Source organism: Eurosta solidaginis, chromosome X (genome assembly GCF_040869045.1).
Source record: "Eurosta solidaginis isolate ZX-2024a chromosome X, ASM4086904v1, whole genome shotgun sequence".
Classification (NCBI taxonomy): domain Eukaryota; kingdom Metazoa; phylum Arthropoda; class Insecta; order Diptera; family Tephritidae; genus Eurosta; species Eurosta solidaginis.
Window position 1 is genome coordinate 13522161 of NC_090324.1, and position 19392 is coordinate 13541552.

At 37.8% G+C, this 19392-nt stretch overlaps 1 protein-coding gene across 10 annotated transcripts in view; it reads left to right on the forward strand.

The window, feature by feature from the left end:
* LOC137234572 (plasma membrane calcium-transporting ATPase 2-like) overlaps nucleotides 1-19392 on the forward strand; it is a 2440841-nt gene that overhangs the window by 1746729 nt on the left and 674720 nt on the right. The gene's annotated exons all lie outside the window — the stretch shown is intronic.

A 19392-nucleotide genomic window follows, 5' to 3' on the forward strand; every position in this document is an offset into this window, starting at 1 on the left:
GCTGCATGCAATGATTACACCGGTGCGTGTTTTGAAAAACACGGTAGGTCACTAGAATCGAAGCTTTTCTGCGTTTCTCGAACGGGAGATGTTGACTCAGCAGCTCTGTGCTGCACGTTTGATGCATTCGTTCGCCGGGTGGAACGTGGAGTTTGTGGACTCGCATGCAACAGCATGTGATGCCGTTGATGACATGCCGAACATGACCACTTGCTCGTGCATTAGTGCTGCTAATGCAGTTTGTACACAGTTTAGCTTTTTTTACGAATTATGTCCGGTATTGCACAGACATTCATTTAAATTATGGATAGAATCTGATAAGGTGCGGGGAGTTGCAACATTGGCAAGTTTCCTTTTTATATTCTGCCACAAGGGTTTGCGTCCTGTTGAAGGACCTATTTTGCGCAGAATTGATGATGAGCGACTGGTTTTTGTTTGCTTTGGCTTTGTTGAAACCTATTGACCCTTTCAACGACTTCATATCTCGAGGTGAGAAAGTCGTTCATTTGTGACCATGAGGGTAAAACTCTTCATGAAGTAAGATATTGTTCCTAAAGTGACAGGGTTGTTTCGGGAAGTTTTGATGAACAAATGTACACCAGAATCGGATACCAACTGTCTGTCTTAACTCCTTGTGAGTGAAGGACTGATAGGCAGTTGTTGATTGTATTTTTCAATCTCTGAAGTGGCTCACTGTTTTCGGATGGAATAGTGGCAAAATTCAGTAAGGATTTGATCTGGTTGTCAACCAGGATACGCTTGTTTTCGTATCGTGACCGTAAAGCTTCCCAGGCATAGTCAAAATTATCATAGCTCAACGCATATTGTTTGACGATTGAGCCGGCTTTGCCTTGCGTTTTGTACCGGAGATGGTACAATTTCTGGGCACGGGTGAGCCTTGGGTGGTTAATTTACACCGCTGTGAACATATCACGAAAAGCGCTCCATTCTTCATAGCCACCATAAAAGGTCCCCGTGTCACATGCTGGGTCTTTGAGGTAAATACTTTCCTCAGCCGAGGGTTGTTCCACATGGGGTGGTGGACTCGGTGCTGCCATCATTTTGATCAACGAAAGTTGATGGGCAATCTTTGGTCACTTCATATGTATCAAAGCAAGTGCATTGTTTGCCTTGTACTGAATTCTTGAAGCCTTCAGGGAAACTTTCGTCTGGTTTCGAAAATACCACATCGTAAACAAATTGAAGCCGTGCCCAATAATCACTAAGTGTTTTGTCCTTTCTCATGAGATACGATTCAGTATCATCTTGAATCGGTGTCTCGTAAAATTTTGCACAGTATCTCATGAGACTGCCACTTTCCGCGATGAACTTTTGCGCGGATGTGTTAGCTGATTTGGATATTGAGTGGAGGGATGTTGCCCTTTCCTTGACCGTTTCTTCTTTGGGCCCAGTTTCGGAAGTTTTTGGGGGACTGAGAAGCATTTTACACAAACTCTTGGGTTTTCACCAAACAACCCGAATACAATATTTGTACGCTCAGGGAACGTTTGCAAAGCTCGAAGATGGAAATACTCTTCGTGCCACAGAAATTTAAAAAGGGGAATTTAAATTGGTGGCGATGTTTGTGTTTTTTTTTTTTTTTTTTTTTTGAAAAATAGGGTCAAGCACGGACAAGAAGAAACTGACCGCAATATTCATATATATGTATATGTGGATATATATATATTATGTTTTGAAGTTTACAAAAAATAATATAACTTTTGTGGAAAAAGTTGTATTATTTTCTATATTTTTTATGGAAAATAAAAAACTGCCTACTCACCGATTCCTGCATGTTTTATGCTCCTTCTTCTGTTGTGTTGCCTCATATTTCTGTTCTTGCTCGCGTGATGATGCTCCTTAGCTAGCTGTTGGTAAAGATTATTTATCGCTTTTTTATGTCTCCTTCAAAATAGGCACTTGAGCAGGTGCTTACAAAATTTTTAAAATTTGTTTCTTTTTTTTCTATTTGAAAAACTTTAGAATCTTTTTTTTCACTTCGAAACTTTACGAGTTTTCGTTTATAGATTGTTTTGTTTTATTTATTTTTATTATTTCTTTTTGTATTTATATATTTTGATGTACATATCTGCTTTTTTTTTTTTGTAAGCACTTACTTCACTTCTTAGTTTTAATCTATTTTATATTTATATGTTTTTTTTGTATGTATAGGTAAATATATTTTTGAGCACACACTGCCGTTTTGCACATTTTTTTGTATTTTTGTTTTATATTTGAACGAGCGAAAATTCGATTTGAATTTAATGTTTTATTATACTATTTAGGTTTGGGCCAAGAATGGCTGCGAAGTACCATAAATAAAGGCTTCTCTTCGCTACACTTCACAATCGAAAATAAAGAGGTTTATAGTTTTTTTTCTAAAGCGTTATAAATACATTGTCGTTATTTATTATTAATGAAATAAATGCAAACTTTAACACAATTCACTTTTTACAAATTGGTAACTTCAAATACCAATAAATCTATATATGTACATATATAAATGTATATGAAAAAGGCGCGCCTCCGCGATAGCCGGCTATTGATAGTAGACTGGTTCGCTGAAATGGATCGTGGCTGACGATGGTAGTGCATGTGAATTTGCGCCTTTCCACTCACAGCGCACGGCTACGCATAAGAATTTCGCCGCCGTCTAAATACTGAAGGAGGCGGCTTAAACAGTGTTGTTTGTACATTTCCCAATGCTGCTCATCGCTAGAGGCTGTAGCTGCGTTGAAAGCTTTCCTACTTAACCTGCGAAGGGTTTCGATTTGTGAGTTCCACCATGGTGGCTTCTTTTACCCCTTTGAATTTTCTTGGGACAGACTTTATCTAGTGCCTTACGGCGTGCCCCGTGAAGCTATTTACCAGTGTTTCAAGTACGCGCTTAAGTGGCAATATATTAAATAGTTCTCTATTGTATTCTTGTCAGTTTGTATTTCTAACATTTCTTGTGGCAGCGCTCTGCTTTTTCACCAAGTCTAAGTCGAATTGGATGCAACGATGGTCAGAGAATGAGCGACCCTTAAGGACCCTCCAGTTTGTAATCAACTTCTCCGCACATTATGAGATTAGGGTGACTTCGAGAGCTTCCCTTCTTGTTTTTGTAATAAAGTTTGGTTCATTTCCCCTATTGCTTATGATTAGTCTAGAGTTGACAATGAAATCAAATAGTGACTCACCCCTTTCATTTTCGTCATTGCTGTGAAGTGGTGCGCGTTTGCATCTCCTCCCAGTATCAATACATGTGATGTAGCTTCCACAAGCTTTCTGACGGTTGATGTCGCACAGTCTTGTGGGCTAGATAAATTGAAGATAGCCTGATTTGACCCATACTCAAGCTCAGGATAATCGTTTTTGTGCTTCATCATTTTAGGAAGAAACAAAACAATAAGTTTGGTACTAACAAGTATACACTATCTAGGCTTTCCCGAGGTGCCACAACTTACCAATGTGCAGCCGGTGGACTTGAGTCGGCAAGTGTTTTTTCCTACCACCCACGGCTCCTGGATGAGGATAATAACCGCAGCCCCTTTAGTGCAGCAGTGCAGCGTAGGCTGCTTTACTGTGGTGCAGGTTTTTCTTCAGGGCCCGCACCATCATCGTACACTATCGCTCCCTCCTTGAGCGTGGAGTTAGCTACATCTTCCAACATTAGCTCCTTCTCCGTATATTGCAGGTGAAACCCCCCTACACCTATGGATGATGTGTACGATGTGTAGCCGTCCAACTTATCCGGCTGACCCCCATCTACCTTCATATCAACGTCCTCCTCGCTCTCTTCTTCTTCTGGCTCCACTTCGGCTGCCAAATTTCTAGTGGCGTTGGCGTCGTTGCTATAGACTTTTATGGTGACGGTGTCTAATCCATAGTTGACCTCGCGTCCAGTTTTCCTCAGTACTATCAGAGATTCCTTGTTCAATAGGAGGAAAGCCTGACGTGTGGCTATGGCCCCTTTCTCCACATTAACAACTCTCCAGTTGGCGGCTGGCAGTGTAGGGTTGAGAATCTTTATCATGTAGAGTATCCTCTCTGGTTCAGCTGGTTTTGACAGTAGCCATACCCTTTCTCGTGGCCATGAAGGTATATCTTTGAAGTCAACTGCCCTGAGCTTCGCTCCAGGGTAGAATCCACCCATGCATTCTATCGCCTTTTTGTAGATAGCTGCGGACATCTCGTCTCCGCATGCCACAACCTTGATACTTCCCTGGAACCACCCGGCGTCCTTGCATGTCGGTGGCGGTTCAGAATTACGCATAAACATGTCAAGGTTAATGTTTGACAGCTCAATCTTCACCCATTTCCATTTGTCCTCCTTTACTGCGCCGTCTTCCTGATTGTGGTCAAGGACCCATAGCAGGATGTTGTCCTTGACCACTTATGCAAAAGAACATTACATACTCAGCTGAGAGTATGAAGTCTAAATTTGTCTCGATTAGTTTATACCGTTACGGAATACCGTTATGCGAACAAAATTAATATACTCTGCGAGCTCTGCTCATCTGAGTTTAATTATAGCTGCGTTGGTTTCGTGGATGGTTTATAAGTGGTTTTATATTACATATCACATATGTTTGGGAAATATGGATCAAATTGTGGACCAAGGGTGGCGTTTTTTGGAACAATATTCATTCATCCTTTGTCAAATAAGGGAAAATAACCATGTAGGAAAGTGAACCTAGGGTAAACCTCGAATGTGTTTGTATGACATAGGTAGCAAATGAAAGGTATTAAAGAATATTTTAAAAGGAAGTGGGCCTTAGTTCTATTGGTGGACGCCTTTTCAAGATATCGCCATAAAGGTGGACCAGGAGTTATTCTAGAATGTGTTTGTACGATGTGGGTATAAAATGAAAGGTGTTAATCAGTATTTTAAATGGGAGTGGGCCTTAGTTTTAAAGGTTGACGACTTTTCGAGATATTGCCATAAAGGTGGACACGTATAACGTGTTTGTACGATATGGGTATCAAATTAATGGTATTAATAAGGGTTTAGTTGTATATGTGAAGGCGTTTTTGAGATATCGACCAAAATGTGGACCCAGAACAACATCTGTCGGATACCGCAAATTTATTTATATATGTAAAACAACGAAAAGTATTCTTGCCATGATTCCAAAGGTTTTTGATTTCGCCCTGCAGAACTTTTTAATTTTCTTTTACTTAATATGGTGGGTGTCACGCCCATTTTACAGAGTTTTTTCTAAAGTTATATTTTCCGTCAAAAGACCAATCCAATCACCATGTTTTATCTCTTTTTTCGTATTGGTAAAGAATTATGGCATTTTTTCCATTTTTCTAAATTTTTGATATCGAAAAAGTGGACGTGGTCATAGTCGGTGTCTAAGACTTGGTGATTCGTCGGGCGAATCGATTTTTATAGGTAGATTATTTTATTTTTAGTGGACTGTATATTACTTTATTGTTTAGAGAGAGGTCGCTGCCTAATACCAGATCGATTTAGGAGGGGTTTTGAAAATCTTGGTCGGCTAATTGTAGGTGTGACCATTTTCGACTTTGCTCGTGATTAAGTTGAGGGTTTGGAAGTAACCTTGTGAGCTTAGGTAGCACTATGGCCTGGGCTTTAATTTTGACTTTGTTATCTCTCGGGACCAAAGTTAGGGACAGAGCTTATTGGAGGTTTGCACGACTGCTCCCCCATGACCGAAATTTCAAAGAGGGAATGCTTTTAGGGGAGCCTCAGCTTTGCCTGAGCCTTGGAAGAGACGAAAGTTCGTTCGATTAATGCCCTAAGTTTAAACAGGTCCCCTCTTTGTTCTACGAATCGCAGTGGGGAGTATAATTGAGCTTTCATTTTCCGAATGAAGCGATTTAATTTGGACCGCGTTCGAGGTAGAGGGAAGTTCTTCCTGAGGTGCTGTACTAGTACCGTCCTGATTACTGGCATTGTAGGCTTCTATAGTTGCCACTTGGCATGTTGTTCTTCGAGATCCAGGGGCTTGCTAAGATACTCCGGTTTCGTGGAGGGTAGAGTTGTGTCGCCCTTGGCAGTGAAGGCACGTTCTTGTGCTTGTGCAATCTGTTAAGAGGTGGGTTTGGGATAGACAATTATCGCACAGATTGTTTTCTTTTACAAATTTTCTACGCTCTAGGATCGACAGTTTTTTGTAGCGCAAACAACTCTATAGCGTGTGCGAAGACTGGTTGCACAGTTTGCAAGCATAAATCTTTTGATGTTCTGTCGCGTGAGGGAGTTGTTATTGTGCGGAGTGTTTCGGCTTTGGTTTTGGGGTTGAGCCTGTTTGAACTGGGGGTTGTTCTGACTTGGCGGAGGCCTTGAGAAATTGGTGGAAGGTGGATTGTACCGGGGTTTGGCTGGTCCCCATTGATCCACCCTTTCCACTATCTCGTAGCGAGTGGTCAGAAGCTGGTCTATTTGGGTTCAGTTCGGGTGGTCTCTTCGCGAATTTAATGACTGTTCCCAAAGCGCAGGGAGTTTTGTGGTTACCAGATATATTAATATGGGGTCCCAACTCTCTGTCGAGACTTGTTGGGTTGCTAATACCTGGAGGCAGTTGTTTACAGAGGATTTCAATCACTGAATATCTTCGCTGTTTTCAGTCTGAATGGCCTTGAGGTTCATTAGGACTTTTATTTTATCATCGACTATGACTCTTTTATTTTCATATCGGGATTTCAGAGATTCCCAATCCAGAGCAAGGTTGTCATCACTAAGTGGGAATTGCTTTACTATCTGGCCGGCTTTTCCTTGAGTTTTGTACCTGAGATGGTAAAATTTTTGGGCGCTTGAGAGTTTTGGGTGGTTGATATAGACCGCAGTGCACATGTCACGGAAGGACGGCCATTGATCATAACTCCCGTAAAAGACTTCGTTGTCACAGGCGGATACTTTGAGATGCATCCCAAAACTTTCTTGAGGAGTCGTGATTGTAGCGGGGCAGGAATACTTATTACACTGAGGTGGAGTTGATCACCTATTCTTGCCTTTGTGTCCTCAAAAGCTATAAGGCAGGCCCGTGCGGTAATGGCACGTTGTGGCGGTTGCATGGCCGTAAATAGAGGGCATGTGGATAAAGCATTGTGTCTCATGCACAAACGGTATCGGCGGTAGTCGGGCGGGCCTTCCCGGGTTCGTGGACGTGCTACTGGCGTTGCCACCTGTGATGCCAAGGAGCGGCGCGGTGCAGAAACGGGAGGGTGCTGGCGATCCATCTGTGGACGATAGGGTAAAAGTATATTTTAAACACTCATTTCATTGGGAGGAGAGTGTTGGTAGGGTTTTAAGATTATTTATGTAGATTTTGCGATAGCACAGGGGGTTGGACTGTATTATGTTCTCGGGCTGCTACAGAGCCTTGAGGGCCTGAGTCAGGCTCGGGGTCGATAGAAAACATAATTTTATGAGAGGCCTGGTGAGTACGCCATTCTGGATGCGTACGTCGACTACTCGAATATGACCGTCTCTTCCTAGATGGGTGTCTTCCAGGCGACCTAGACGCCTTTCGGTAGGTTGTCTTCTTTGATGACTACGAGGTCGCCTTTTCGAGGCGGAGGTTGGATTGTCTTCCATCAGTATCGCTTGTGCAGCTCCATGAGATAATCATTCTTCCAGTGTTTGCTGAAACCGTTCCCATCGGTTAATCATATAGAGGTGTTCATAGTTCTGTTCGGGGATGGAGAGCAGGCGCGAGAGTTCAAGACATCCTCTATTCGTATCAATAAGGTGGAAATTTCTTCAAAAGTGAAGTTGTTAGTTCCGTGGGTTTTAAAGCTTTTGACAGCGGATTCCCATAATCCGCCCATGTGAGGGGCACCGGGGGTATAAACTTCCAATTAATTCCTTGTGGGGCGTACTTATGTACGGTATCGGACGAGACTTCTTTGAGGAAGGATGCGAACTCCTTTCCCATGGCCCGCTTAGCTCCTACAAAAGTGGTGCCGTTGTCGCTCATCATTTTGCTGGGATATCCCCGGCGTCCTACGAAGCGAGCGAAGGCTGCTGGTGAAGGCTGGGTGGTGAGGTCGGAACATAATTCCAAGTGGACGGCTTTGGTCGCGAAGCAGACGAAGACGGCAACATAGCCCTTCATCATCTTTGGAGACCGGTGAAGAGAAGCTTTTATTTGAAACGGGCCGGCGAAGTCTACACCAATAGTAGTGAAGGGGGGCGCGAAGGTACATCGTTCGGGGCTAAAGCTGCCATTATTTGGGAGTGCGTTTTTGCTTATGAATGGTGCATGCTTTACATTGGAAAATGCACTTTTTTATCAGGGGTTTAAGTCGGACTCTGAAGGGCTCTTGTCTTACAGCTTGTTGCATGAGGCGGACGTCCGCATGGAGGAAGGTCTCGCGTAGAAACCTGATATAGAGGGTAGTAAATCGAGGGTTTTCGGGGAGAATGATGGGATGACACCCATTGTAGGCCATGTCGGCGTTTATTAGTCGTCCGTTGGCACGAAAGAATCCCGTTTGTATCCAGGAAGGGGTTCCAACAGGGAACTACGTTTCCCTAGGGGTTTCGAGTCCTCTAGGTAGGCTCGTTCTGGATCGAAGTATCGGGTCTGGGCCGCGATGATCAGACGCTGTTTCGCTCGTTTGAGGAATGAGACAGCGAGAAGGTGACAGGATCATGTATGCCATTTACTGCATCTTTCGCTCGCCGTATGAACCTCAGAACGTATGCAATGACGCGTAGAGCTCGAGAATAAGAGGAATACCGATCTAGGATATCATCAGTCTCCTCAGCGGCATGCAGTGTGTAGTGTCAAATTGGGTCACTGCATTTAAATCTGGCAAAACCCCCTCTAATAAATAAAAAGATGCAACACTCATATTAACACTTGGCATCACTTAAAATGTTAGAGTGGAATGACGCGGAGATTCAACCCCATTGGGCCCCTTGGTTGAATCTCCCGTTACTAGAATCTATCACGCCATCGCATCATACGATTTTCCCGTTATGCACTTTTGCATACCGGCGGAGTTTGGATCGAGCCGGCACGACACGAACACGCGAAAAATGAAACGTATAAGAAATAAAAGTTGTGAACAGAATTAAAAGATTAAAAGTTAAGTGAACGTGTACAAGTTTAAAAATAGTTATATAAATAAACAAACGAAAACTACACTTATATTGGAAATTAAAAACTAAACGAAACAAACGTAAACCTAATAAAATGCAAATTAAATTAAGTAAAGAAAAGAGTATTTTTATTGTTGTGTGTTTGTGTGCGTGGGGCTGCGAGCCCAAAATTAAGTGGCATTTAAATGCCACTTTACATGGCGACAGTGACATGCGTTCGCAACGAAAGAATTTTTTTGTTAGAATAATACGATTCTTTTCCATATTTTAACTCGGAAAAAATAAAAACCTTTGTGTAAGAAAATCGCTAAAACTTTTTATTTCAAAGTGCAGCATATTTTAATATATATACTAATTTTCTACGCTTCGCTAAAAAACTAGCGTTAATAACGGAATGGCGGTGCCAAAAATCCACGAAACGGGATATCAGAAGACAGTAGCAGTGAAAATTATTGTGTCTAACGTAGTACAGTCCCATAGGGAGTTGATACCGTTTAATACCAAAAAGTAGGCGTGCAAAAACGCAAATTGATTGCGAATCGCAGAAAAAAAAGATTTCCAAAAATAATTTTTGCCATAAAAATATATTTTAATATATAAATTTTTTAAATATCAACATTATCACAGTGATGGTTTCTCACCGAATAAAAGTGAAGTTGGTGAGAGTTTGCTACGTTAATATGGGAAAAATGACGTTTCAATTCCTAAGTTGCAGCGTCGATGCAAAAATTTCGCAAAGGAAAAAATTGGAAATTGCGGTGTCGTTTTAGAGCTCCGAAATTACGGCGCAACATTGTACATACATAATACAGTTTAAGCGAACTCAAGTGTTAAAAAGGAAAATCTTCAAAAAATACAAAACCTACAAAAAAATTTGTAAACTACACAATTACACAGATATGCTTAAATCTATTTTGTTGATTTAAGCATATCTGTGTAATTGTGTAGTTTACAAATTTTTTTGTAGGTTTTGTATTTTTTGAAGATTTGAAGATATGGGCGAACTGAACTAAAACTACAAAAATAGTCCAAAAAAAAAAAAACATATATGTATATATAATATATATAAAATCTACAAAAAAGTACAAAATCTAGAAATTGAAAAAACTTTAAATAATACAAAAAAATTAAAAACTGAAAAATTAAAGCAAAAAAATTTTTTTCAAAATTACACAATCACACTAAAAAAAAAAAAAAACAGATTTCAAAGCGAAGAAACTGAATTAATTGCAACAATAAACATTTACATTTAAAACAAATCTACGAAACACATACATGGATTCTAAAATTTTGCAACAAAAAAAAAAAAACAAAAAAAATCATCCAAAATTCATCACTTGCCTGGAAGCAAATGAAAATTACATAAAGGCAGATTATCATCACACTTCGAAAGGCGTGGAACACCCATTAGCCATACAATTAAAAGGTACCGGTGAATATATCAACCTGCAGATGAACCACGAAATATCAAGGGAAGGAGCAAAGTATGTATTTTATTTTCAAATACTTGTTTTAATCGTAAGCGCCATACAAGGGTATATGTACTATTTTTATGTAGCCTACAAGAAATGATGAAAATCAACCGATTGCGGTTTTCAAAAATTAAATAAATATAAATTTTTCCAAATATTTCTCAAATGCTTTCAAACCATGAATAATAGTTTTTGTAAACATTTACAAGTAACATTTCACAGTTTAAATACGTAGAAATACCCTCAATATAAAAAAAAATGTCTTAATACATTACATACACTAATACATATATAATGATATGCCATAAAATGAAATTTTTGCCTTTATATAACACATGAATTTAATATGAAAAAAATTAAAATGTTTTCATTAACTACAACTTTAAACAAAGCGTTTCGTTTGCTGTAGAAATCATATATATACATGTTCTCGTGAAACAGTTTGGAGATTGTATATTCGGAAAAATTTTGGTTAGGCTTGTGAAAACAAGTGCGGTTTTTTTTATATTTTTTTCCAATAGTCCGGAAAAAAAATATACCAGCCTGTTTCGGTTTTCTACAAAATAAATAAAACCGGAACACGCTTGCCTATTTCCTTTTGCAAAGCCCATTCTGGGGGGCGAGAAACCACAGACCAAGTGTCCTTTTTAGGACAACCTGTCCATTGGTTAGCTAGCGGGGCTAACCTAGTGGGGGACAGTCGGTAAGTCCGACTAAGTTCGGCACGGAAGGGGGTAGGCATTTCTCTAGCCTATAATTTAGAGAAAATCCGCAGACCGGATGTTCCTTGTTTTCAAAAAAAAAATTATGTAATTATCTTAACCAGACTTACCATTTTACCAAATTTATACCAAACGCGACAAATATTAACCGGATTTTCAAATAATACTCGGATTTACAAAATATTTACCTGATTTACAAAAATTTTTCTTTTAAAATAATTTTCAATAAAATTACCCCGTTTCAAACACATGTCAGATTCTGAGGGCAATTCCAGCGATAAATCAAGCTCTAAAGGAAGGTGGTCACTAGCTCGTCAAGAAGATTTTTTAGGATTTAATGACTCAGATATCGCAGAAAATAATAATTCAAATTTTCAGTCAGTAACTAATATTATAATCACTCAGCCTTCAGCAAATCCGTCTAATAATTCAGACAACCTACTAAATAGCACTTCCAATTTTCAGTCAGGAGCTGACTTTTCCAATTCTCACTCTACTTCAAATTCTTCTACTTCGACTTCAACAAATAATTCTTCAGATTTACAATCGAATAACAATATTTCAATCATGGCAACCTCAGAACAGAAAAAGGTGTTCACTACCAGTTGCGCCTCAATTATTAGGGACAACTACAGCGGCGATCCACTGGCATTAGAATCTTTTATCGACAAAATAAAATTAATTGAAGTCTTCTCAGATGAAAATTTAAATAGTACTTTTATTGCATTTTTGAAATCCATACTTGAGGGAAAAGCACGCGAAGCACTACCAACCGTAATAAATTCAGTCGATGACATAAAGCTGCCTTGAGAAATAGAATAAAACCCGACAACTCGAAAGTTGTTTCTGGTAAAATCGCGTCTTTACATATCATCAATAATAACTACTCAGACTTTGCTAAGCGCGTTGAAGAACTATCCGACGCATTGGAACGTTCTTTGATTATTGAAGGTATGACACAAGCCAAGGCACATGAAATGGCCGTAGAGCAAACAGTGAATGTGTGCAGGTTGAACACTCGTTCAGAATTGGTCAAATCCATCCTGGCTTCAACGACCTTGAATCACTGAAGACGTAGTTGCAAAAATGATTGTTGAACGTAATAATGAAGTTAAAGAAAGACAAGTACTAGCATTCCGTACTCGTGGTAATTGGCAAAGTAGTTTTCGAGGAAATTATAGAGGTAATAATTTCAATAATACGTACAACAATCCAAATGCAAGATTCAACAATAACAATAGAAATAACTACAACAATAAATATTACGGTTACAATAATTCTAATAGAAGTAATAATGACAGATATAGCACTAATAGAAACAATCAGCCTAGTAGTAGTAACAATAATGCTAATAATAATAATAGACGTTCAAATTCACGAAGTAATGCCAATGTACGCGCTTTAAACGTGAACGACCCTCAGGAGCGAACACTGGGGGATCGAGATCACGATTAAACAATTAAACGAATCTTCTTCAAAATATTAAAATCCATCTACTGCTTGAACCTTAATTATTCAGATTTTATTGAACTTCAATGTAGCGATTCCTACAAACCATGTACTTTTCTAGTAGATTCTCAAGCAGATATCAAAATTTCAAATTTATCGCAAAATTGTAACTTTAATAGTAACGAAATAACCAACATAACAGGCGTAACACCTGAAACAATTTCAACTTTAGGAACCTTAAAAACCAACTTAATTGCATATAAATTTTTAATACCGCATACCTTACATATAGTTAACGACGATTTCAATATACCTTCAGACGGAATACTCGGCAAAGACTTTTTAAAATTAAATAAATGCTTTATTAATTATGCAAGCGATAGCATGGCTATTAATACCGGCTTAAAAACATTAAATATTCCAATTTTGCACGGCACAAGTACCAATTCTTTAGCTATTCCTCCGAGATGTGAAGTTTATCGGTTATTTAAATTACCAAAATGCGGTAATCCTGTTTTTGTAGACTCGCAAGAAATCTGTAGTGGTGTTTTTACGGCAAAGTGCATTGTTGACACAAATAATCCAGTTCTAAAAATTTTAAATATTACTGACGAAGTAAAACATGTCAACAATTGCAATATCGTAACGGAAGATATCACCAACTACAATGTCTACAAAATCAATGAAACTTCAAAAGATCAAAAACGCTTAGAGGAATTAACGAAAATTTTGAAAAATCAAATGCCGGGTTATGCTCAAAAACAATTACTAGATTTATACTTAAAATATGCCGATGTATTCGCTTTAAAAACTGATCGTATAACTTTAAATAATTTTTACGAACAAAAGCTACGTTTAACTGATAAAAATCCAGTCTATATAAAAAATTATCGTTTACCATATACACAACGTGAAGAAATTAATAAACAAGTCGAAAATTTATTGCGAAATGATTTAATAGAACCCAGCTTTGCTAATTATAACAGTCCTTTAATTTTGGTGCTTGTGCGTTGATTTCAGAGCAGTCAACAAAAAGCTTATCGCAGACAAATTTCCGTTGGCACGCGTAGACGACATACTCGACAATCTTGGCAGAGCCAAATATTTTTCGACTTTAGATCTTTTTTCTGGTTTTCACCAAATACCACTTCATGTTAATTCTAGAGACCTTACATCTTTCAGTACAGATCGAGGAGCTTTTCGTTGGAAAGTTTTACCTTTCGGTTTAAATATAGCACCAAACTCCTTTTCGCATATGATGTCATTAGCATTTTCAGGCATTTCGCCAAATCAAGCTTTTATGTACATTGACGATGTTATCGTCATCGGATCTAGCGAGACACATCACCTCAAAAATTTAGAAAGAGTTTTCGAAACATGTAGAAAATTCAATTTAAAATTAAACCCCAACAAATGCAATTTCCTTCGTTCTGAAGTAACTTTTTTAGGCCATAAATGCACCTCAAAAGGCCTACTGCCAGATGACTCAAAAATAGATGCAATTAAAAAATACAATAAGCCTAAAGACAAAGATGCTGTTAGGCGATTCGTTGCATTTGCAAATTATTATAGGCGTTTTATACCTAACTTTGCGTCACTGACAGCCCCTTTAAATCGTCTAAATCGAAAAAAAGTTGAATTTGTTTGGGATGATGCTTGCGAAAATGCTTTCGAAAAATTAAGATTATCATTAATGTCTCCTCAACTATTACAATACCCTGGTTTTTCAAAAGAATTTGTTATCACTGTAGATGCATCTAAGAGTGGTTGTGGCACTATATTCAGCCAAAAGCATGGAGATAATGATTTACCGATTTGCTTTGCATCAAAATCTTTCAATAAAGCCGAACAAAAAAAGGCAATCATAGAATTAGAACTTTTAGCAATACATTTTGCTATAAAACATTTTCGGCCGTATGTTTACGGTATACATTTCACTGTAAAATCAGACCATAGATCATTAGTTTATCCTCGATCCTTCCTCGAAACTCTCTAGAATCAGATTAGATTTATCAGAATACAATTTTACAATTGAATATATTAAAGGAAAATCGAATGTCGTGGCTGATGCTCTTTCGCGTATAAGTACAGACGAGATTAAAGATTCGACAAAACACGTTTTAGCCGTTAAAACGCGATCACAGACTAAACAAGAATTACAAAACGAAAAAAATAAGTTTAAATGATACGACTTCTAATGATAATAAAGTACAAGTATATGATAAATTTTCATACGATTTTTAAAAAGATACCGCGAGTAAAATCAAACATACAAAATAATAAAAATAAGGAGATGTCTAATTTACAAATTTATGCGCATTTAAAACATAAAAAATATAATTTACTTAATATCGTGACTGTTAACGAAATACCGAATTTAGATGAGTTACTTTCGAGGCTGGAAAAAGCAGCCGACAATCACAATATTAAACAATTAGAATGGCCAAAAATTGATATCTTTTTCAATAATTTTTCAATTACGAATTTTAAAATCATTACAAATAATATTGACGGACCCTGTAGAGACCGTAACAGACAATGAACAGAAACAAAAACTTATGACAATTTATCACGAAGATCCAGTGTTAGGAGGTCATTGCGGAACAAAAAGGTTATATGCCAAATTAAGAACTAAATATTACTGGAAAAACATGACACGTGATATAGCGAAATTTGTGAAAAATTGCAATAAATGTCTTTTAAATAAAGTGAGACCAAAAACAAAAGAAAATCTTGTCCTTACCCCAACACCCTGTAAACCATTTGACATAGTAATTATCGATACAATAGGTCCACTTCCAGAATCAAACTATGGTAACAAGTTCGCTGTTACTATGATTTCTCTCTCTCTCAAATGCGATTTCGTTGAGCGGTACATTTACAAGATCATGAGTCATGGAATTAAAAGCTGCTAACTTGTGGGAGTAGTAGTGGTTCGATTCTATGGGGATGAAACGCTCAGTCGATGAAGGTTTTCGATAAATATCGAACTCTATAACTCCATCAGTACCATGTATTAGTTTTAAATCAAGAAAAGGCAGCTCATTATTTACCTCAGATTCATATGTGAACTGAATTTTATTATTTATCGAATTGAATGAGTCAAGCGTGCTATTGATTTTGTCTTTCTCAATAATTACTACACAATCGACATAGGAAATAATTAGACGAACGGTTGAAAATCTTGAAACTGGTGCATATGTATCATAAAAATCTACTCCAGCTTGTTGGGAACACCCCTGAGCTACGAGCCTTGCCTTATTTTTTCGACATTACCATCGGGATTATATTTCTCAGAGAACACCCATTTGCTACCAATGACGTTTTTATTCACGGGTTGATCAACTAACGTCCACGCATCGTTTTTCAGCAATGAGTCATATTCCGTCTGCATGGCATTTCACCACTAGTCACCTTCACTTCAACTTAAAACTTCGTTAAGGGACTTTGGATTTTCACACAACATGTTGCAAAGCTCAGGTAAATCTGTTACAAATTTCTTTCGCGGTCTCCCTACTTTGCCGTCGCGACATATTCGCCACCTTCCCCGCTTACGCTTATCCAGGACTATTTCACCATTATCGCTGCTTTATTCCAAGCCTTCACTCTCCTTGCTCGCTTCTCTAGTAGGTAAATCTGTTGCTTGATTTGGTTCATAAAAATAACAAGACTGTTGTTCTGTTTCTAATATACTGCTATCGTGTTCTTGGCTTTCAACACCACTATCATCATTGCGATTGACCAAACTATTCTCGAAAAATATAACATATCTTGCTACGACTATTGACTTTGTACTAGCATCATACATCCTATAACCTTTCGTTTGGTTTGCATAGCCGACAAATCCACTTCTGTGCCCTTATTATCAAATTTTGATCTACCAGGTTGCTTTCTTAGTACAACGGCTTTACAATCAAAAACTTTAAGATGCTTAATATTGGGTTATATGCAGCTGTATTTACCGCTTCGGTCCACAAACTATGAGGAAGCTTCGAAAAAGGCAGCATGCATCTTGCCATTTCGACAATAGTTCTGTTGACCCTTTCTGCAATACCGTTTTGCTCAGGCTTGTAAGCCACTGTGGTCTCATGTACAATACCATTTTTGCTACAAAATTGTTTAAGGCTCGCGTTTACGTAATCTTTGCCATTATCTCTGCGTATACATTGCAACTTTCGACCTGTTTGCCTTTCCGCTCTTAGCACAAACTTTTTAAAATATTTAAATGCCTCTGAATTTTGTTGTAGAAATCGTATTTCTATATACCTTGACAAATCATCCACGAACGTAATAAAGTATTTAGAACCGCCCTGAGACTGTGTACGCATTGGCCCACAAATTTCGCTGTGAACGATTTCTAAAACATTTTATGTTCGCACATTTGAATACTGTGGAAAAGACTTTTTGGTTATTTTACATAACGCACACGTCTTGCAATGAAAATCAATACATTTATTAATATCAAGCCCTCTAACCATACATTTATTCTGCAACAGATTTATGTCTGCTTTATTTAAATGGCCTAACCGCTGATGCTATTTTAACAAATCAGTATTAACAAATGCTACGGAATTTACGCTTTCGTAACTTTTAAGCACATTGCTCAAATCTGCTTTTAAAATAGTACTGCCTTTGTTATCTTTTAGCATTGCATTTTTGTTTTTTTTTTTGGAAAAATATACAGAGTTTTTGTTGCTTATTATTTTGCTTACCGACAAAAAGTTTGATTTTAAGTTCGGTACATACAAAACGTCGCGTAGTTCGATTGACGTATATTTTGAGCGTAATAGAATGACACCAATACATGTTGCTTGCACGATATCACCTGATGCTATTATGATATTTTGTGAGTAGCTTTTAATTGAGTGAAAGAGATTCTTGTCTTTGCACATGTGAGAGGAAGCTGTGCAAAATCCACGAATTATTTTTGTTTTCGTTGTTCGCATCGAATGTACTCATGACTGCTGATTGCTGGCTGGCTAATCTGCATTTAGCTTTTACATGCCCTCTCTTACCGCACCTGAAACATTTAACGTTACTTACGTTCCGCTTGTAATTGTTGTTGTTGCCTTTTTTGCGGTCACTGCTACTAGAATAATCAGCATCCAATTGCCTTTTTTCGACCCTTCTTCTTCTTTCCATTGCTTCTTTACACCAAATACCTTCTCATTGCCTTCATGTTTTTAACTTTGACATTGCACTTCTTCTAATATCTTGACCTTCAAATTTTGCTGTTTCGGAGGCTCGCCTCTACTCTATTGCTACAACAAAACTTTCCAATTCTTCTGGTAGACTGCATAGCAATAATATACTTAACAAATCTTCCGGTACATGTTACCCCGAAGTTATCCACTATTGACGAGTATTCATTTAGCTGCATGGAAAATTTGTCTGTCATGTTGAACTTGAACTTGACCAATCTTTTGAAGAGATTCACCTTGTGTGCTGGTCCGTCGCCATTGTACAAATTCTTGAGAAAATCCCATGCTGCTTTTGCGGTGTTGCACTTTTTCAAATGTAGGAGCTCCGAAGCCTTTACACTTAAGATGATTAGCGCTAATGCCTTCTAGTCAGCAATTTGCCATTTAGTTTTTGCATCAGCTGCAGCACCAGAATCACAAGGCTTTAGTATAACATGCCAGTAGTCTTGTTTAATTAAAAGACTTTTCATTTGCACAGCCCATAATAAAAAATTTTCCCAAGTTATTAAATAAATTATAAAATTAAAAATTCCTTGAAATAAATGTTTTCATATATTTACGGGCAATTCCCGGTTAACTCATATAAGAAGAAAATAAGTCATTAAACTTTACCACTTTTAAGTTCAATGGATTACACAAATCTCGCAATATTTGCCTTTCCATTCTCGCCTGCCCATTTTCGTATGCGTTGCATTCCAACTCCACAAATAATGCCGCGGCTATTGATTCCATTACAATAAACAGCTATAATTTGTGTCTGTTCGTTCGGTTCAGTTATATGCCAAAGCAAGCTGCCGGAGTAGAGGAAGGTGAAGCGAAAACGTAAACAATCCTTGCCGAAAGAATAAATAAATCTTCTTAAAGTGTTTTAGGTCAGTGCAATGAAACTAGTATCTATAAAATTCAGAAAATGTCAACTATATTCGTGCAGGAATCCGTTTTAACAAAACTTGGTGGCCAAGGCAGGGAATTGGCCACAAGAACGACAAAAACACACTTACGATTAAGAAAGCACTTCACTCAAAAAAATATAACACTGCGGCAATATACTCTATTGTTTTTTTTTTTGGACAAAATGGCGTGGATAATAAAATATAAACTTTACATTTTTGAGTTACGCTCTTTTGACCATTAATTGTGAAGTGCAAATAAAAGAATTTATTCCACTTTTCCAACCCAACGTTTCGCTAGACTTCCTAGCATCATCAGGGGTGATCTATTTATTTGAAAGACAAAAAAAAATAAACAACCGTGAAAAACAATAATAAACCTTATATAAGACACTTATTAACAAATTTACGTGTAACAACATTAAAAACAAGAAGAAACAACACTTACACAATATGTTTAGTTAGGAACTAAAAATTAAAAAATAGTAGCATCATCGTTTGGTATCATCGTCATACTAAATTATAATTATAAACATAAAAGGTAAGCTGCTACAATGTTTTTTGTGTCTTCTTTTTTATTTACCGTATTTTCTC